Source organism: Callionymus lyra, chromosome 9 (genome assembly GCF_982586985.1).
Source record: "Callionymus lyra chromosome 9, fCalLyr1.hap1.1, whole genome shotgun sequence".
Taxonomy (NCBI): domain Eukaryota; kingdom Metazoa; phylum Chordata; class Actinopteri; order Syngnathiformes; family Callionymidae; genus Callionymus; species Callionymus lyra.
This window is the reverse complement of record NC_141826.1, coordinates 2,406,967-2,428,063: the sequence shown is the minus strand read 5'-3', so window position 1 is coordinate 2,428,063 and position 21,097 is coordinate 2,406,967.

Sequence of the window (21,097 nt, the reverse complement as noted above, 5' to 3'; positions counted from 1 at the left end):
TGTTTTTTTTGAGTTGCGCTTCAAAAGAAAGAAAGGAGGATAGTGACCGTGGTAAATTCTCACTTCTCATTATGTACACAGCTGACTATTGCCCTATACTACCGGTAGAGTATCATTGTTTATTAAAAGATGATGAAGATCTAATTATAAATTCAACGATGAAAGTATAACTGCTGTTATAATTGCATTAAAATCTAAAAGTTACAAAAGAAAAGTAGATATAATCTAATTATGTAAGTATAATATTTGTGTTGTCAAGAGGCTGGATGTTCCAAATTCAGGAGTAACACCAGTGCACAGTGGTTCGTAGATCTTGACAAATGTAACTTGTCTTTTGGCATCAACAGTGCATGCGTGCTTGCATACTACACAAAAAGCACTGAAAGCAAAGAAAAAAAAACCCTGATATTTTAAACCTTCATTTCAGTTACTCACAGGAAGTGATTCTTTAAATCTGGGGTCTCAAACTCAAATTATCTGGAGGCCACTGGAGCATGAGTCTAGGTGAGGCTGTTTTTGAGGCTTTATTATTAATGAGCGAATATAACTTAAATATGTATTCAGAACTTACTACTGTACTACTGTAGGTTAAAATATTTGCTCTGCTTTGAGTAAGTGATGAGTTTCAGGGAAAAGAAAGTCCCTGGCACCGACAAGTGGGGAAGCTTTAGGTGACAGGACAGCTTTAGCATTCTCTGAGTCGCAGCTCTACCACTGATGCCAAGCAGAATCTGACAACACGTGTTACCGTCCTCCCTACAGTGCTCTGCATCCATTACGCCCAGGGTTGGACTTTTGCCGAGGGTGGCCCTCATGCGGGTGAAACATGAAGTGACCTTTCTCTACCTTTCAATTATAGAATGGACTTGTCGCCAATCCTCATTTAACTCCAACCAACATAGCACAGATTATGGCTGCATCCCATTAACCTCCTTATTCCTCATAATTGTAGTAAATTGGTAGTAGGTGGGAATACCAGAATGCCTTGCACATTAAGTGTGAAAGCAATGATGGCTTAAACCAGGAAATCAGCAAGCAGTATTTTCTTTGTTAATAGAGATGAATTAATTAAGAAAATCAAGCAGTTGTCTTAGTTTGAATGCCATTTTATGGATTACATACTACTTTGTAGCTTAACTTTTTATAAAAAATTAAGCTACAACTTTAACCAGGTTATGGTGGGATTTTTGCGGAATATGTCTGTAGTTATTTCATTTTTGCAGGTTATGTGGTTGAATATATGCTTAAAAAAGTCTTAATGTGTAAGCTAAAAAAAGAAACCCTGAACTGACTGAGTTTGCACACAAGCAAGCTCCAAAAAACTTTCAATTGTGGCTTGTGAACTGTTCATATTACGAAGATACTCTCCCCCTTCCCCTTCTCTGATAAACGTCTCTGCATTCAACAGCTGATCAGCTGTGTGTCAGTACATGATTGGTGCAGCCTACAGTATCCAAGCTGCGCATGTGTGGCGGCGACGCGAATTTGATGACGCCACTACGGTTCTCTCACAAAGACAAAACACGATTTCAGCCACAGTATCCAGGACACGCAGGAGTTACTAGAAAGCGGTTGGAAACTCTTCACCGTCAAACTTTTTTAGGATTGAGCTTGTGGAATGATTGGGCCTATTACTGTGTTTATGTTTAACGTCAGATAATCATTAATGAGATTAGTTTTTCCTAAAGTATCACTCGGGATAAACCTGTTGTAACCTGTGCTTTTATTTTATTATTATTATTATTTTATCTGTTCACATCCGATCTGCTTTGTTTGCTTGTGCTTAACAGTAAGCAAACTCAATTCTCTTTCCTGTCTAATGAGTTCTGCGCATTCGTTTGATCCAAGGAAGAGTAACATTTTAGAATTAAAACAGTCAATTTATTAAAAGTAAAGAAGGATTACAAAAGAAGGCCAAACAAGACCTTAAATACAAGTAATGTAAGAAATGCAAATTATTCTGAAATACCATAGGTCCAAGCGCTTGGTCCAGTCTCTGTCAGACATCCTGGTTAACCCACCAGATCCTTCCAGAGAGTGGCAGCTAATCTTTAATCAAATAAGTGAAGTTCCCCAAAACTGACTCCATTATGAACAACAGATGTTGTTTGACCTAATCACTGACCTAAACAAAGAATCTTCAGACTTCCTTCACACCTGTTATCTCAAACCAGGTTTGTAGACCATAAATTCTGTGTCTTGATATTTCAAGAGTCGTAAACGTTCCTTATCTAAACAAGGACAACATTTCCACATGGCTACATCCTTCCTTTCCCAATACATATGTTTTTTTCACAGTCAGCACTTTTAACACAATGGCACCAAGGTCCATAAAAGTTGAGACATAGATGCCCAGAGCCCCTGAACCCTGAACCTTTAAACCCCAAACCTTTTGAACCCTGCTGCCTGGCAGACAGAATACAAGAAGATGTTTAAGATCTGAATAAGAGATAACATTATCATTGTTTAACACTTGAGTACATCTGAAAGAGGACATACATTCAACCCATCAATGAATACACATATAGGGAAGTAATTTAGAATATGTCTTCAACAGGCAGAGCACAGTGGCAGGCCCTCCTTGCAGAGATTTGCAGACAGGTCGCCAGAGTATTCCTTCTCGTCGCCTGGTAAAGTACCCTGAGTTCCGATTCCCTGTGTAATTTAGATCGGTTAACCAAATTTTTGTTTGTTAGCAGTCTGCTACCTTTCTGCCTATGCTTTCCCACCGATTCTAGTTCTGGAGTTCATTTTTTTTGGACCATGTCGATTTTTCTTTTGCCCAGAGTGCAGCTGATTTTTTGGACGCTTGCCGCCACTGTGCTCTGCCTTGTCGCCAAGTGGATCGTCCTCCTTTTGGACCCTGTTCAGAATCACATTTAACTTAACAAAGACTCTGACGTCTACTTCCGCAATTGGATCCACCTGATCAACACGTCACAAAGCCTATAGTTATCATGTGATTTGTCGACATATTCAACATCATTTTTGGGTTGTGTTTGGTAGGCTGCAAAACCTCGGGAGAGCTGAGTCAGTACAGGATTACAGTTACAGTATTCACACAAGCATGGGCACTGCCACCCATATTCATGCACGCTGGCCTCTCCAACTCCGTCAGCAAACAGAGACAATCGATCACAGTTTAGATCGCATTAAAGTATTTACAAACAGGAAGTGACGATGTGTTTCACGTTCAAAAATATAACTTTATAGAAAAATAAATAAATAAACATTTTATAGTGATTAGCATTAATTAAAACACAACATTATAAGCAATTATAAGATAAGACAAACTATGAACTGAACCAGTTGCTTATAATAACATTTTAAGTAGATAATGATGTGCATTGAGGTTCAGAAATGCAGTCAATTATAAGATGTGGAAAATAGCATATTATTTAATTATTCATACAAAATCATGCAACTCGTAATGGTTTATATCAAACCATCATCATTCTCTTATAATGACACTTAAACAAACACACTGAATCCCATTTGTTCAACAAACAACGTGTATTCATGTAAATTAATAGATAACCTTCTTGTACTTTATTTATATTTACCGTAAATAAACATTGTGTTCAGCACACATTTATTTAAACCTTCAGTAAAAACGTATATTTTAAACTTTAAATTCTGGTGATTTAAATAAAGTTTCTATCAAAAATATGATGAAAAATTAGATAATTCTCGATCGCTAGGAGGAACAAGCTGTGTCAGTGATAAACATTTTAGAATGTCATTATTTTGTTTGTAATGATACAAAGGTTGGTTTAGTAAGTATCACGTCTGTCATAATTAAGCACATCTTTGTTGATTTAAGTAGAGTTCACACACACACCAACAACAACACTAACACTAAACTCATTGTCACAATAATTTCTAAATTTCTTGCATCTCTAAATTGCTTATAAAGTTGTATTTTGTAACAAATGCACTTACAGTACATAGACAGTCGTTAAACACTGTAAAAAAAATGTTTTACTTTAATTTAAAACATCATCAGTTTGTCAATACTGTAATGAAAATTAAAATGAAACTGTGATTGATTGTTTTGTTTTCTGTTTTCTGACAGAGTTAGAGAGGCCAGTGGGCATGCCTGAGGGCACCAGTTGAAGCCTGAACATTAGATGTTGAAAAGAAAAAAACTTAAGTCTATATTTTATGCTTGTTTGTTTAAGCAAGTAAGTATTTGATATATGTAAAGGGCCTTTCGCAGACGTTGGTCTTAAGTGCTTAAACAACAGAACAATTCACAGTTAAAAAATATCGTTCCAAAGCTAAGGAAGGATTGCCTGGAAGGATTTCTCTCCTCTGGTCCAGAAGTGAGTGCGTGGAACCATCAGCAGAAACTGATCCACAGACCTCCGAGCTGCGGTGTAAAGCTGGATCAAATCACTGATGTAAGGCAGATCCTAACTATGTAAAATAAGAATCTGAATTTTGACAATCAGTTGACAATCCCACTTCATCCCTTAGTCTTCTGGGCAGGATCTGGTGATCAATGGTTTCAATGGCTGAGTACAGTTCCAAGAGAATACATTATAAATAGATAATGCATTCAAGCTTAACAATTTGTCTTTGTGTACAGATGAATCATAACATGTATTTGTATTACACAATATGTCCAGAGAGACAGTCTGAGCTCAGAGTCTATGACTGACACCTAAAAGGTGCATTTATGTGTGGAATATGTTCTCTGTCGGCCAACCAAGCTCTGCCCGGATACAAACAAACCCATGAGAGCAGAGATTTATAAAATAGCAGTTGTGAACAGGGTTTTTCACACCCAGACTCTTGCACTGATCCATGGAAAACAAAAGGGATGAGGGATTTACAGTACAACCAAAATGTTTCCTCATGGCCTCTTGTAAAACATACATGGTTGATTTCAGATCACAAAATGCAGTGAAGCACAAAATGAGTCATTTTTAACAGCTAACAACTTGGCCCACTCCGCTCACATCTGTCATATGCTGATGTGCTACAACGGTTATTGTTAATGGCATGAGGCAGTTGTTTGGAGCGTTTTCAAGGTTTGCATATTATAATTATTTATTTTCCATACAGTTGAAGATAGCTTATTAGCCTGTTTAGGCTATTGATAAAGTCAAACCATGAAAGATGACTGTACGCAGTTTTCTGGTAGGAATTGTCGAGACTTCATATCTTTTTCAGATTTGTTGTTTATTTATTTTTTAATTGAGTGAAGAATGAGATGAAAGAAAAGCCTTCAATGGGTAGTAAGTAAGTAAGTAAGTAATTCTTATTTATATAGCGCTTTTCTAGACCAGGGTCACAAAGCGCTTAAACAATCAAAACAATATTCAATAAAGTATATACTTTAAAGATCAAGATAAAACTGATTGAATCAAGGAAATTGATGAATTGATTAATTGATCAGGTAGCTGACCCTGTCAGCTAAATAAGACAGTAGTTTATGATACACTTCATCCATAACACGCACACATAACTAATAAAACAGAATGAAAATGAACTAAATTTTAGAATTACATTTTCCTTGGTACATTATCATTTTTGACTGCATGTGGTTTATTATAAAAAAAGAAGGAAAAAAAAGGTTTGCTATTGTATAGTGATGGGCTGATTTATGAAGCACTGTCATGTTGTTTTAATGGCACCATCCGTTTAAAATGATGTGATGATTAGTTTGTTCAAATCAAAGAAAAATAGTGCTATTTTGACCAAACACATTATGCTGGGGCTTAAAGCTGCGTCTTTTGGAAGCTTCATTACAAAAGAAAACAGATTAATTTGTTAGAACAATTTAACCAGATGCATATACATATTCAATCACAACTTAAATACTTACAGTACATGACATGCATTTTCATGTACTTTGCATAAAAAAACTCACGTTCTCCTGTTGTTGAACTTTTGCCCCCAAGAAATCCACTTTGGAGATTGAGCTTTAAAAAGAAAATGTCTCATACATATACACATACAATGTTATAATTTGTCATATTGGTTATTTTCCACATGATAAGCAAACAACATACATATGACATAGATATAGTTATGTGAAATGGGTTACCTGATGAAAGTCGGCCATTGCTTTTGTCACTGCTGCAACTTGGTGGCACACTTCCTTGATCTTCAAAAAGCAGACATAAGCTTAATAGGTGTGAAGAGGACACAATCTGGATCGGTTGCTGGCATTTCCGCAGATGGGTCATCAAGGAACTATGTGTGGAATGCCGGTAAAGGTCTTGTCCTGGTTCAGAGGATTATCTTATGCGTCTTCTCTCTTTTTTGACGTGGATGAACTATGGAACGTCAACTGTTTTCTTGTACTGGAGTCTTAAATTCATGAACCGTTTGTTTATGCATGTGTCCAAGGCATACCTCCCAATTACTACCCAGCCAAGATCATGTGCGACCATTATTTCGCCTGTTTACATACAGTCTGACCTTGTGTGCTCTGAACATCCTCATTGCAAGTTCTGGAACAGTCAACATATGGCCTTTGAACCTTGTCCAACTGGTGTAGTTACGTCACCCTTCTCTCATCTGATAACCGAGCTGTCATGTTTCTGAAGTCTAGCTGTAGACCGTGGACCGAGGTAGGAAATTTGTTGACTTCGTTCTAACATGCTTTTCTTCATGTTGACCAGAAACCCCAATTGCATTTTGTGACGCAAGACTAGGGCAGTTTGATCCTGCACCTCTTGTCAAGAGGATGCAATGATCAACCAATTGTCTAAATATGTCAGTATTCTGACCTCTCTTGACCTTACTCTCGTTGTATGTAGAAGTCTTACTGCTGACTTAAAAACCTACCACATTATATTTCTCTTTCTTACTAGCCGTTGCTGAAACTGTGTGCGGAGGATCCGTTATCAATCTGGTCTCTGGACACAGACTTCTTTGACCAACCACTCAGCGAAGAAGACGCCATCGATTTTTAACCGGACTCCGTATCAGACACTGATCATACGCCCGAGCGTTGAGTAATGACAACAAGGGGGAGGCCAGTGAGCAGAATTTCAGCTCTGTAAAGCAACAGGTGGCTGCCTTCCTATAATACAAAGGGATTGAAAAGGATGTAAACAACATTGAGGCATGCCACCCTCTGCCTCGGAGAGATGACATCGACAAGCAAGCTGTCATCATGAGATTGCACCGCGCTGTTAAAACGAGGAAGGAAACTGAAAGGATCAAACGTATTTATCAATGAGCATCTGACCAAACAAAACACTAATATAGCCAGAAAAGCACGCTTCATGAAAAAACAGAGGAAAATTCAACACACATGGGCATCAAACTGTAAAGTATTCATTAAACAGGACACCAGAGCAAGCCAAAGTTCTGGTTATAAGGAACATCTAGGAACTGGACAAATATGGACTACAAGGTATGATGACTCATAAACAATACACCACCATGACACAGTCTGGAAGAACTCATTAATCTACAGTACATCTGGAGACAATAGGGATATAACTCAAAGGGTTGCTGATCATGATAAACTGGAACTGACAACATTCCAATACACTGACCATAATTCACTAGACTTGGAGCATGATATATATCCCAACAATAATTTATTCTCTAACATTAACAACAATTGCTGCCATTACACAGATGAACAGTACAACCAACCTTACACAGCAAATTATCAATAATCCATTTCAATAGCAGAAGTCTGTATGCAAAGTCAATTAAAAAAAAACATTTAAAATAATAGCCATATCAGAAACATGGATCAATGCAGACAAAGGAATGGATTTTGAACTGGATGAATATGAATTTCACTGTGTAAACCAGAGGTTGGCAACCCACGGCTCCGGAGCAACATGCGGCTCACTGAATTTTTTGAAAGTAGTTATGAACGTGGATATTTAATTGAAATGTTTCGGAGCGTTTTTCCTGCTCCCTCTTTCAGTTCACCTTTGACAAAAAAAGTTCTATTTCATCCCTACTGACCGCCAGAGGCGGTGCTTCAAGCACTGAATGTATCCATCTCGCGCATGCGCTGTTCGAGTTTAATACCAACAAAGTCACCTGTGACCCCTGATGACCCCGGATAGGGTATATCTTCGTGTTTTCGCTCCCTCTCCCGACATTTGTACTGCTGTTTTTTCAGCTACTGAAGTGGATTATTTTATATTTGTTGGTGACAACTGCGTATTCGCTTCCTCTCCCAGCATTTGTGCTACTTCAATCTCACATGTGTAACACTCGTTAGTGAAGGCTGTGTTTTTGCTCCTGCTCCCAGCGTTTGTTGTTTTTTCTCTGTGTGGCCTTTCGCTCGTTGCCAACATGCTTGGCGGCCACTCTTGCTCAGTCTGTATGGCTTCTCTGCAGCCTGAAGATGGCCATGATATGTGTCCCTCATGCCTTGGTCTCGAGCATCTGAGGGAAGGTCATTCAGAAGATCCCTGTATGAACTGCAGCTTCATGCCCTGGGGAGTAAGGGCTGCAAGACTTGCTGAGGTGGAGCAACTGTTGGGCCTCGTTTCGTTGCCTGAGCAGTTAACCTCAGCCCAGCGGCAGACTCCAGTTCAATCCCGCCGATCTAAACGGCAGGCTGCTGAGACTAGAGGCCCCACTTCTAGGAAGAAGGTTAAAGAGTCCGGACTTGCTTCCAAGGTGGACCAATTAACGGAGGAGGTTAATCAAATGAGATCCTTCTTCCTCACCTTCAAGTCTGGGACTGGTGAAAGAGAGTTGGGTGATCCTGCTCCTCCTCCAGCCATCTTGGAACCGGAGGAAGATGTAATCTCCATGGCAGCTTCAGCCACTGAGTTCGCCGAATATGGAGAGGAGGTGGTACAACAGCATGTAGCCTCCCACGCCTCCGCGGCGGGCTCCCGTTCTTCAGCCCACAGCTCTACTGTTGGTTCTGAAGACGGCTCTATGGGGGCCATCATTCGTACGGCCCTGGCTCGCCTGCAGTTGGATATACCGCAGGCTCAGCCAGCTTCGGCCAGTGCTTTTTTCAGACGCGAATCAGCTCCCGCCAACTTTACTGTGCCTCCATCTGACGAATATATTTGAGGGAGTTGCATGCATGCTGGAGGGACTCTAGAGCCCTCTCTCATGCAAACTCAGACGGCCGGACCCTGGCAGCCATGCAGGATGCACCCAAGTTTGGCTTGGGCCGCAAACCAGCGGTTGAGCCGACAATAGCTGCGTTAATTGTCTCACCTGATGAGGCTCTGAGACCGGATGCGAGGTGTCCTCGTCCCCAGTGTCGGGTGACGGATGACCTGCTCTCCAAAGCCTATGACACAGCGGCACGCATAGGTAATTTTATGTCCCACCTGATGCTTGCTTTATCAGCATCCCTACAGGAGACTCCACTGGATGCTTCCATCCATCATTTCAGTGACGCTTCCCTGCAAGCATTCGCGCTGATGTCTAGAGAGCTGGGGCAGTTGATGTCCACTCTCGTCCAGGCTCGCCGCCAGGTTTGGCTGGCACAATCACCTCACCATGCAGGAGAACCATCTGCAGTGTTCCAGTGGAACCGGGGGAACTGTTTGGACCTGCAGCGCTAGAGGCACTTGAGCGAACTGTCCAAGCCAGACAAACTCAAGAGCAGCTGTCCGGGCTTCGCAGGAGTGTGCCTCACCACAGCGGGTGGACGACATCCTCCGCCTCCTTCACCTATTTTGCAGGGGCATGTGGTTGCATTACATGGAGTTTCTGCGACTCCTAGGAAAACTGACGGCTGCCGCCACCGTGGTCCCTTTGGGGCTGTTGTCGCTACACCCCCTTCAGAGGTGGCTGAACAACTTTCATTTGGATGTCAGGTGGCACCGGCAAAGGAGACTCAAGGTGTCACATCGTCTCCTTGCTCTGGCTCAGTGGAGAGAGAGACATTTTCTCCTCCAAGGCGTGCAGATGGGTTCGGTTGCATTCCGTCGAGAGGCCATCACAACAGACGCCTCCCTCTCAGGGTGGGGTGCAGTGTGGCAAAACGGTACAGCCCATGGGCTGTGGTCTGCTCGAGACTGCTCGGAGCACATCAATGTTCTAGAGCTACGAGCTGTGTATATGGCCCTGCAGTACTTTTTTCCTTTCCTGATAGGGCCACGTGTGCTTGTGCGGTCAGACAATGTGTCGACCGTATCGCACATAAACCACCAGGAGGGAACCAGGTCTGCACAGCTGTTGCAAGCATCCCGGGACCTCCTGCTGTGGGCGGCTCCACGCCTGGCCAGCCTGAGAGCAATGTATTTGCCCGGGGACCGGAATCAGGTCGCAGACCTGCTCTCTCGGGGCAAGCCTCCATCGGGGGAATGGCGGCTTCATCCATCCCCATCCATCTTGCGCACGACTGGCCAGAAGGTCTCCTCTATGCTTTTCCCCCAATCCCTCTGATATTCTTAACACTACAGAGGGTCCTCCAGCAGGGTCACAGGCTGCTGTTGGTAGCCCCCTTCTGGCCAGGGAGAACATGGTTTCCACTGCTGCGCAGGCTCTGCCGCAGCTCACCATGGCGTCTCCCCGACAGGAAGGATCTCCTGTCTCAGCTAGAGGGCCAGATTTGGCATCCCGACCCTCTTCGCCTGCAACTATGGGTCTGGCCGCTGCAGGGCCCAATCCGCTTCTGACGGAGTGTTCAGATGCTGTCTGTGATACTATACTAAATGCCAGGGCGCCTTCTACCCGGCTGCAGTATGCAAATAGGTGGCAACTGTTTACTGCATGGTGTTCAGACATGGGTGAGGACCCTGCACTGTTCAGTCCCAAAGATTCTGGAGTTCCTCCAGTCACTATTGGACAGTGGCCGGTCTCCTGCTACACTGAGGGTATACGCCTTAGCCATTTCCTCTCGACATGTTCGGGTGGATAATAACACAGTCCCACAGACTGATGTCCCTCTTTCTAAAGGGCGCGTGGCGATTACGCCCCCCACGCACACAGCGTGCCCCAGCATGGGATTTGCACCTGGTGCTCAACGCTTTGTGTCTGCCTCCCTTTGAACCCCTGTGCGGGCTCTGAGGACCTATGTAGCTGCAACCGCAAGTATAAGACGGTCGGACCAGCTCTTCCTTTGCTATGGTGGCCCTAGGAAAGGCTGTGCTCTTTCCAAACAGCGACTGTCTCACTGGATCGTGGATGTTATTACCCACGCATATAAAGGAAGTGGTCACCCCCTGCCATTCGGGGTGAGGTGCCACTCTACCAGAGCGATGTCTACGTCATGTGCGGCCCTACGGGGGAGGGGGGGTACCCCTGGAGGACATCTGTGAGGCAGCATCATGGGCCTCACCAAGCACTTTTTTTCAGGTTCTATCGGTTGAACGTCGCCACTCCTCATCCATTAGGTGTGGTCCTGTTGCCCGACTCTGTTGCTTCCCCTCAATGAGGTATGTACTGGGATTCTTCGTGACCTTGTTGTTATGGGTCATCCAGTGCTTGAAGCAGAGCGTTCTGTCACTCAGAATCCTTGTGACTTCGCGAGAAGATTCTACAGGTACAGATCCTCTGATGTCACCGGAAGATATACCCTATCCGGGGTCATCAGGGGTCACAGGTGACTTTGTTGGTATTAAACTCGAACAGCGCATGCACGAGATGGATACATTCAGTGCTTGAAGCACCGCCTCTGGCGGTCATCCAAGATTCATAGAACCGTAGTTACATACGTAACTTTCGTTTTACTGTATGACTTAACTGTGCGCAGAACTGTCGCTGAGACTCGCTCAGACCTAAAAAAGCCAACTTGTAGATCTACAATTTCTTTCTGCCTACATAGAAAATATTTTATATTTTTCAGTTGCTCAGTCAGTTACAGACCTTTACATTATTATAATTTGTTACATTTGATCAAAAATTAAAACGATTGATAACTTTTCTGTCTTATAAAAGTGAATAGACGGAACTGTATTAAATAAAATAAGTGAACATCACAACAAAGCATTTTACAGTCTAATTGTAGTTGAACCGGATGAAAAAAGATGTATAGTTTTGCCAGGAAAATCCATTATCCATTCTGACTAGTTAGCGATAACTACATCAATTTCTCTCAAAATAAGAATCTGTGTAAAACAAAGCTTTAAAAAAAGACATGGTTAAAATGGGTATATATAATCTCTGAGTCACAAATGCTTTGCATAAGAACAGCGTTATGAACAAACATGAGTCAGTTCAATAGGACACAAAAATACAATACTGCACAAAACACTGTTCATGCTTAAACTGATATTAAAACTTCTCTACTTATGCTAATATTATGCTCATCTCTCAAAGGATATGTCTCAAGCCTTACAGTCTATGATCGTGACTCTGTCCCGTGTGTAAAAGTCCTTCATCGACTTTCTGATGCTAAACAGTTACTGTATGATCGAGCGTTTCCCCCTCCGTTTGTCATTGACACAAACTCTCCAGATTATCTGCTACCCTGTCGGATACCAGGTGAGTTCCGCAAGAGATGGAGGCGAGTTTCACGTTCTGGTGTCCAAGTCCAGAGAAGAAATTCTGCAGCTCTCCTGGACTTTGACGTCATTGGACATGCCTGATGTCTGCGCTAAATTCTTCCCTGTGACATGGTGACAGCTTTCTGGTTGTGTTTCAGTCTACCGTCTGCCTGGTCCTACGGCAGTGTTCTTGAAGGACTTTAGTGACTTTTTATCTTCCATTATTTAAATGGAAATCTTATTTTTGTAGACTTCAATCTTCTTTTTACTTTCAAAGCTATTCATGGCCAGGCTCCTCCTTACATCAGTGATCTGATCCAGCCTTACACCCCAGCTCGGGCTCTTAAATCTGTGGATCAGAATCTGCTGATGGTTCAGCGCACACGCTTCCGGACAAGAGGAGAAAAATCCTTCCAGGTTGTTGCTCCTAAGCTTTGGAACGATCTTCCTCTCCCTCTGCATTTGATGGAGTCTAATGACTCCTTCAAGGAACAATGGAACATTCTCTCGACCAACAAGCCCAGGCTCCATCAGGCAACCATCAGGACCAGGCTACAGCTAGAGACAAGCGGATCCAGCTTCACGGGACATTGCCCTGAATGAGACTCTGGAGCAACGCCCTGGTGAGCTAAAGCAGCTTGCTTCTTAGCTCATGTCCAGTGCAACAAAGAGGAAGCTCAGAACATTCGATTGGAAGAGGTTGTAAAAATTCCAACAAGAAGTCGGCAAAATCGCCATCCAACAAACGGAGATTCTGAAACGTACGCAACGGGTAAACACTTTGCAAACAGCTATGAGGCTTTACTGAAGAAGAAAGACGCTCAGATCAAAGAACTATAAAAAAAAGACTGGATGATTGAGCAACAATCTCGCAAAGTTGATATTGTTATCTCTGGATTGAAAACTCGCCACCGTGCTTATTTTAGTGTTACATTATCTCTTGAGACGGAGACCCTGGAATCGCAGGTTTTTCAATTTTTCAGTAGCTTGGATATTCCTATTCACAACAATCAGATCTCTGCCTGTCGTACACCTCAGATTAATAAAAACAAGCCTACTCCACCCGCAATCATAGTCCGTTTTGTCAATACAAAAGGACAAGGTTGGCTTGCTACAGCAGGGTTCAAGCTAAAGGGTACGAGTGTGTTTGTTAAAGAGAATCTAACAAAAATGAATGGAAACATTGCCTATCCAGCGCGTCAATTGAAATAGGCCAACAAAATCAAAGCTACCTGGACACGGAACTGTAACGTTCATCTGAACGAATGGATCGACACTAGAGGAAGAAAGAGCAGTGATGGTGAAAGAATTAAATGAACTGGACTTCTATAAATGATGATCAGGACAGTACCATGTTATGAGCTGTGAATATGTAGCTCCTCATCTATGGATTTCTTCTTTTGGTCCGTGTGGCGCTGGGGGCCTACTCAAACAGCGGACTGGTTTCATCAGAAATGCGAGTCCTGCATGCGATTCAAGCTTCCAAAATATTTCTATGGATTCTGTTAACGTAGGCCTACCTGACATTGACTCTAATTTAAACCTTTTAAAGCTGTCCTGCAATTATTACTCTGAAGTCCAAGTGAATACATTGCTACATAACTTGAATTGCTATAAACAAATTCACAAAAGGGAAACCATGGATTACTGAGAAATCAAAAAAGCTTTCTAGGAAAAAAAAATATATATATATATATACATACATACAAAAGATCTCTTCTCAACCCCTCCCCCATAAATATTGTGATTTATAAAAAAATAAATTCACAACTTTGGTAAGAAAAGCGAAGAAAACATATTACCATAATCCAGTGGTTCTTAACCTGGGTTCAATCGAACCCTAAGGGTTCGATGAGTCGGTCTCATGCCAGAAGGTCAAGACACACCCGACATTGTGTCAATTCGTGATGACACGCCCCGCTTGGCCATCACTGGCTACAGATGATAACGTTACATTGCTTGGCCAATCAGTGCTGCGGGGAATTTAGTGCGCTCAGTAGTCAACGTGTGACTGTCACGGTAGTACGTCGTGTGATTTCTTTCTTGATATTGTAATCCATGCTTACTATGTCGAGCAAAAAAAGAAAGCGGTCGGACGAATATTTACAACATGGATTCACATGTATCACGGAACGTGATCGGACCCAGCATCCTATCTGCATGATTTGCAATGCCAAGTTGAGCAACTCTAGTCTCGGGGAATACAAAAACAAAACGCTTGCTGAAAAGGCCACTTTGCCTGCTTTTGGATTTGTACCCATTAACAAACAGTTCCTCACAGCATCGTACGAAGTTGCTTACCTGATCGCAAAGCAGGGCAAGCCACACACCATTGGTGAAACACTCTGCGTTAAAGATGGCGAATCTGATACTCGGAACAGCGGCCGAAGGTAAATTATCCCAAATTCATCTTTCAAATGACATCATCAGCGACAGAATAGAGAATATGAGTAAAGACATCTTGGCTCAAGTAGTCGCAGATCTGATTTCAAGCCCGGCAAAATTCAGCCTTCAACTCGACGAGTCCACAGACGTTTCTAATCTAAACCAGCTTGCTGTTTTTGTGCGCTATGTGAAAGACGACATGATAAAAGAAGAATTTTTATTTTGTAAGCCCCTTACAACAACAACTAAGGCAGCCGATGTGAAGAAGCTTGTGGATGACTTCTTCAGAGACAACAATCTTTCCTGGGATATGGTTTCTGCAGTTTGCACGGACGGAGCTCCAGTCATGCCGGGAAGAAAGTCTGGTTTTGGCGCGCTAGTAAAAGCCGATGCGCCACACATTGTTACGCATTGTATTCTGCACAGGCATGCGTTGGCAACAAAAACCTTGCCTACAAAGATGGCAGGAGCATTACAAACTGTAGTGGAATGTTTGAACTATGTGTGAAATAGTGCTCTGAGGCACCACATCTTCAGTGAGCTGTGTAAAGAAATGGGCTCTGAATTCAAGGTACTAATGTACCATTCTAATGTTTGGTGGTTCTACGTCATTGGTGCTCCGCCCTCCAACGGCTTCGCTATGGGTTTACCCCGAGGCACCGCCTCGTCTCTGAGAAAGCTTAATGAACTCGCCACCCAGCAGGGGGCAGTCCCTTCCTATAAAGGCGGGAAGCACCCGCCGCACTTTCTCCTTTTTCAACTCAGCGAGAAAGCTCCTGACAGTGGAATGTAATGATGGCGAATGAATATTGAAGTGAACCATGTGTGCACGAAGACTCCCTGAAGAGGAGACACACATGTCTGCTTCGTTTTGCCTAGAGGCCCAAATCACACGTGATGATTATGTGGCCTTCCGAGCGCTTCCCACGGCTTTTGACAGTGTTGGGAAGCGTTCGAGGCTTGTCGACCCACGCCGCCTCAGATCATGATTATGATCAACACAGGACTGCCGTGTTGTTTAAGAAAACAACACGGCAGTCCTGTGCGCTGCACTCGACAAGCTCACGTTCCAACGTGTTGGGCCCTGATGAGTCGAGCTGAGTCGTCCATCGGTCATGAACAGATGTCGACGAGGAGGACGACTGGCTCGCTGCATGGAGTCGACCAGGTGAGTATCTCTTGCAGGTCTCGTGGCCCTCCTGCAGCGCACTCGACGGGTTCACTTGAGAGGTATTAGTGTGCATGTGGCTCCGCCTGTGAGTGTGACGTATTCACAGGCGTCATTAGAGACTTTCGCCGCTAATGCTAAGCTAACATGCTCCGCCGTTCATAGACGGCGAGAGTTTCCTCTCAGAACACAGTTCGAAGGAGGGTTTAAACCCCTTCGCCCGGGTTATGCCGAGACTGTAATAACGGAGTCTGTCCACACGAATGAGGGGCAGACTCCAACCACATGTGTTTTGTTTACAGACGAGCAGAGGTCCGCGAGACCGGCTGAGTCAGCTGTGTTTACTTCCGCGTCGACCAGCGCTCGTGCCCGACAGAGCTTGACAGCGGAGGTGAGTGGAACTAGTCCAGACATGTCTATGTTGACCGGAGGTTGTTCCTTCCCCCACAGCGCTGTCTACAAGCACTGGCACCGTGGAGGACGTCACGTTTGGCGGCGGAGAAACGCCATGGAACTGACGCAACCTGGTGTTTTTACGCGCGAGTTTTCTCGCCGCCCTGAGACCAGGCGAGGGCGAAGAACTTCCGCCCCGTCTGGTCGATCAACTGGAGAGGTGCGTGGCGGTCGGATCTCACGAGTGACGAGCAGGTCTGGACCGCCAGCGGAGCTTGAGAATGTACGGGACCGGGTGAGTGATGCGGTGCCGACGCGCGCGCGACCTAACTCACTTCAGCTCCGGGTTAATTCTCCAGCACATTCCTCCACATCGCGGGTTTTGTCAGCTCCGGTGACACTAAGAAGTGCTCAGGGAGTTGGGAAGACTTCCGGGGGGGGGGAAGGGAACACGCACGACGCGCATCTGAGGTGTCTCACGCGCACTTGCGCGCTTCTCCCACAGAGCCGGTTTATGTATGAGAGTGGGGGTTCTAGTGAATCCAACTCGAGTACATGCTCTGTGGATTCAAGAGATAGAGACGCGGCTTGTGTGATGCCCTTTCGTCTATGGCCCGCCCTTGGGGGGCGGGCCGGAGGACTACCCAAGGTTCGCCAGGGCTGCGGTTCTGACAGAACATTATTCGGCTTGGAGTCGCCTGGTTTTACTTCTAAGACCCACTTGGCTGGGGGGAGTAATCAGGCGGGGCTATGCGCTACTTTTGCCCGTCAACCCCCGCGTTTTCAGGGATTCTCTGGACGCGTATGGCGGAGCAGGAGAAATTATCCTGTTGAGAAACGAGGTGTCTACTCTGCTGCAGAAGGAGGTCGTAGAACTGGTCCCTGCAGCCGAGATGATGACAGGGTTTTACTCCCGGTACTTCCTCGTGGCGAAGAAGACCGGGGGTTGGAGGCCCATTCTGGACCTCAGCTATTTGAACAAGTTCATAGCTACCCGCCCGTTTCGCATGTTGACGGTCAAGAACTGCTTTCAGGTGTAAGTCCAGGAGATTGGATGACATCTATCGACCTGACCGACGCGTACTTTCACATACCGATAGTCAAGAGACATCGAAAGTACTTGCGTTTCGCCCTCTAGGGTCGGGTATTTCAATACACTCGACTCCCGTTCGGCTACTCTCTGGCACCCAGGACCTTCACCAAGAGTGTGGAAGCGGCAGTGGAGCCTTTGAGAGTGAGTGGGGTAAGGATCTTGACCTATCTGGACGACTGGTTGATCCTTGCCAGGTCAGAGGCAGAAAGTTACGCTCACACACAGAAGGTGTTGAGCCATATTGCCACCCTGGGGTTCACAGTGAACTTCAGCAAGAGCGCTCTGACTCCAGTTCAACAGTTAGTTTACCTGGGGGTACTGTTGAACTCGGAGGAAGGATACGCGTGTCTCCCGGACGTGTGTATCCAGCCCATTCTCCGACTGACAACACAGTTGCTGGAAGCTCGGTGTCACGTGACAACAGCAGGCACTGTTATGTCCCTCCTGGGGCTCATGGCGGCAGCCCACACGGTTGTTCGGCTGGGCTTGCTGCACATGAGGGAGCTTCAGAGATGGTTTGGTCGTCTCAAGCTAGACCTCAAGCGGGAAAGAGGTCGGAAAGTGCGCCTTCCCGCTCGGGTTTTGCAGGACATCCAGTTTTGGAACTCTCACGCCAACCTCAGGCGGAGAGTTCCATTGGGTTGCGTCCTTCGTTACACAAGTGTTTACAGACGCTTCCCTGACAGGTTGGGGAGGCACCTCGGGTCAGGCCTACGCCAGTGGGGTCTGGAGCAGTCCGGTGCTCAGACACATAAACTGGCTAGAGCTGAAGGCGATTCCGGTTCTCCTGCTTCACCTCTCTCCCCAACTGTCACGGTCCAACGTCCTAGTATTTTCAGACAGCTCCACCGCCGTGGCGTACGTAAATCGCCAAGGTGGAGTCAGATCCCCAGCCCTTCTGAGTGTGGCAAGGAAGATTTGGCTGTGGGCGGACTGTCACCTGCTTTCGCTCAGAGCCCAGCACATCCCGGGCGAGCTGATTGCAGTAGCGGACAGACTGTCGAGGGGGGCCGTCCAGGACGAATGGGGTCTGTCCGAGGCAGTGGCAAGCGAGATCTGGTCTCGATTCGGTCACCCGGTTGCAGACCTCTTCGCCAGCAAGGAGAACTTCAAATGCCCTCTTTGGTTCTCCCTCAGGGCTTCGGATTGCCCCCCACTAGGCGTGGACGCTTTAGCCCATTCGAGGTGGCCGGTCGGTCTGCTGTTCGCCTTCCCTCCTCCGCGGCTCCTTCTCCCCTTGATTCGGAGGATGAGGCGGGGGGGGCTGAGGTTAATTCTAGTGGCACCAGACTCCCCGGGGGCGCTCTGGTTCCCAGAGCTGGTGCGCATGGCGGTCGGGGCCCCGTGGGCCATCCCTTGGGGCCCCGCTGCCCTGTGTCAGGCGGGGGGGACTCTGACAGCGCCCCCGGTGCTGGGCCGGCCTCTCAAGGTGTGGCTCCTGCACGGGACGAGCTGATCGGGACCTTGGACCCGGACGTTCTCCACACGCTGGAGAACGCCCGGGCCCCATCAACACGTAGGCTTTATGCCTCAAAGTGGGGGATATTCTCCCGCTGGTGTTCAGACAGGTCCTTGGACCCCAGCTCTTGTTTGGTCTCCGCTATCCTGTCTTTCCTGCAACATTTGCTGGATAACGGGCGGACTGTGGCGACACTGAGAGTGTTCACATCAGCCATAGCGACGAGGCATGTCGGTTTTGAGGGTGCTTCGGTTCGCGCCCACCCCTTGGTGGCGCTTTTCCTGCGGGGTGCCTGCAGGCTTCGACCTCCTGCAAGGCCTTCCAGCCCTCAGTGGGATCTCCAGTTGGTACTGGACTCTCTCACAGGCCCGACCTTCGAGCCTCTTGACCAAGTCCCACTGGATATCTTGTCTTTCAAGGTATCGCTCCTTCTGGCACTAACAACCACGAAGAGAGCAAGTGAGCTTTGTGCCCTCTCCATTAGCCCTGAGTGTCTTTCCTTTGGCGTCGAGGAGTCTTCGGTGTCTTTGCGTCCTAACCCAGCGTTCCGCCCAAAGATTCTGAGTTCCTTGTTCCGGGCGACGACCTTCACGCTGCGGGCCTTTCACCCGCCGCCTCACTCGGACCCGGGTCAGGAACGTCTCCACCTGTTGTGTCCAGTGAGGGCGTTGGCCTGTTCCTTGCGGCGGGTGGCCGAGTTTAGGCGCTCTGATGCCCTTTTTTTCTGCCACAGTAGATGCCGGTGGGGAGAGGCGGTCTCCCCCCAGAGGTTCTCTCATTGGGTGAGATCGGCCATTATCCGGGCCTACCGAGCAGCGGGTGGATCCGCTCCTAGCGGTCTGAGGGCACATTCCACCCGTGGCGTGGCAGCCTCAGTGGCTCTTTTGCGGGGTGTGGCAGCAGAGGATATCTGCTCTGCTGCCTCTTGGGCGTCCACGTCTACCTTCGCTAAGGCCTATCTCCTCGACGTAACGGCGGGATCAGTAGCTCATACTGTTTTGAGCGCTGTTGTGCCCCCCTCAGGGCCCACGGCTCAAGTGGGTTTGGACCCTGGGCCGGCGGGGCCCTAGTGATGCTGCTCCAGGAGCGGCGTCCAGCTGGGGGTACATTTATCCCGTCAGGCTTCGCCTTTTGGGTAAACCCATAGCGAAGCCGTTGGAGGGCGGAGCACCAATGACGTAGAACCCCTGAGTTATCTATCATAACCTCAGGTTCTACGAATTGGTGCGAAGCCCTCCAACCTCGTCGCCCAGCGGCCGCCCTTCTCGCTAAGTTTTCAGTTGGAGAAAGTGCGGCGGGTGCTTCCCGCCTTTATAGGAAGGGACTGCCCCCTGCTGGGTGGCGAGTTCATTAAGCTTTCTCAGAGACGAGGCTGTGCCTCTGGGTAAACCAAAAGCGAAGCCGTTGGAGGGCTTCGCACCAACTCGTAGAACCTGAGGTTATGATAGATAACTCACGGGTTTGTCCCTTAATTAATTCTTCAGCCTATTTAACATTATTGTATAGTTTTTTTATTTGCAGTTATTAGTTATTGCAACATTGTCTGGGCTGCAACTTATCCTTCACACATTAATAAATTAAAAGTTATACAGAAATATATTTGATTTATATCCCACTCTAATAGATATGCACACTAAACACCTCTAGAATAGATTTAAAGTACTCATAATTGATAAGTTAAATGTTTACCAAACATGTTTATTTATGCATAAGTTTTTTTTTTACAATAAACAAGAACTTCCAAAAAATTTTACAGAATCTGTTCATTCCCACCATTGATGTTCACTCATATCAAACTAGAAACAGAAATAATAGTTTTCTTTAACCTTACTCACGCACTGCAAAACATCAAAGCTGTATTGCCTTTAGTGGCCCAAAGCTTTGGAATGACCTAAGCTTAACACTGCGATCAACGTCTTCTTATGCTGCATTTAAAAAGCATCTGAAGGAACTATTGTCATCTTAACGTTGTGAATCAATCTTGATTAATGTCTGTTCTATTGACCTGTAAACGATTTGATTTCTACCGAATTTTGCTTGAATACAAAGAACGTGTTGGTGTTGTATCTCTGATGCATATTTTGTTTTGCCCTTTCTTGAATGTTTTTTGATAAAAGTTCAGCCTCAATGTCATGAGTCTGATTTGAGAAGGTGAGGATCTCTGTACAAGCCCGTAAGGGCTTCGATCCCACCTTGCACAGTTTTGT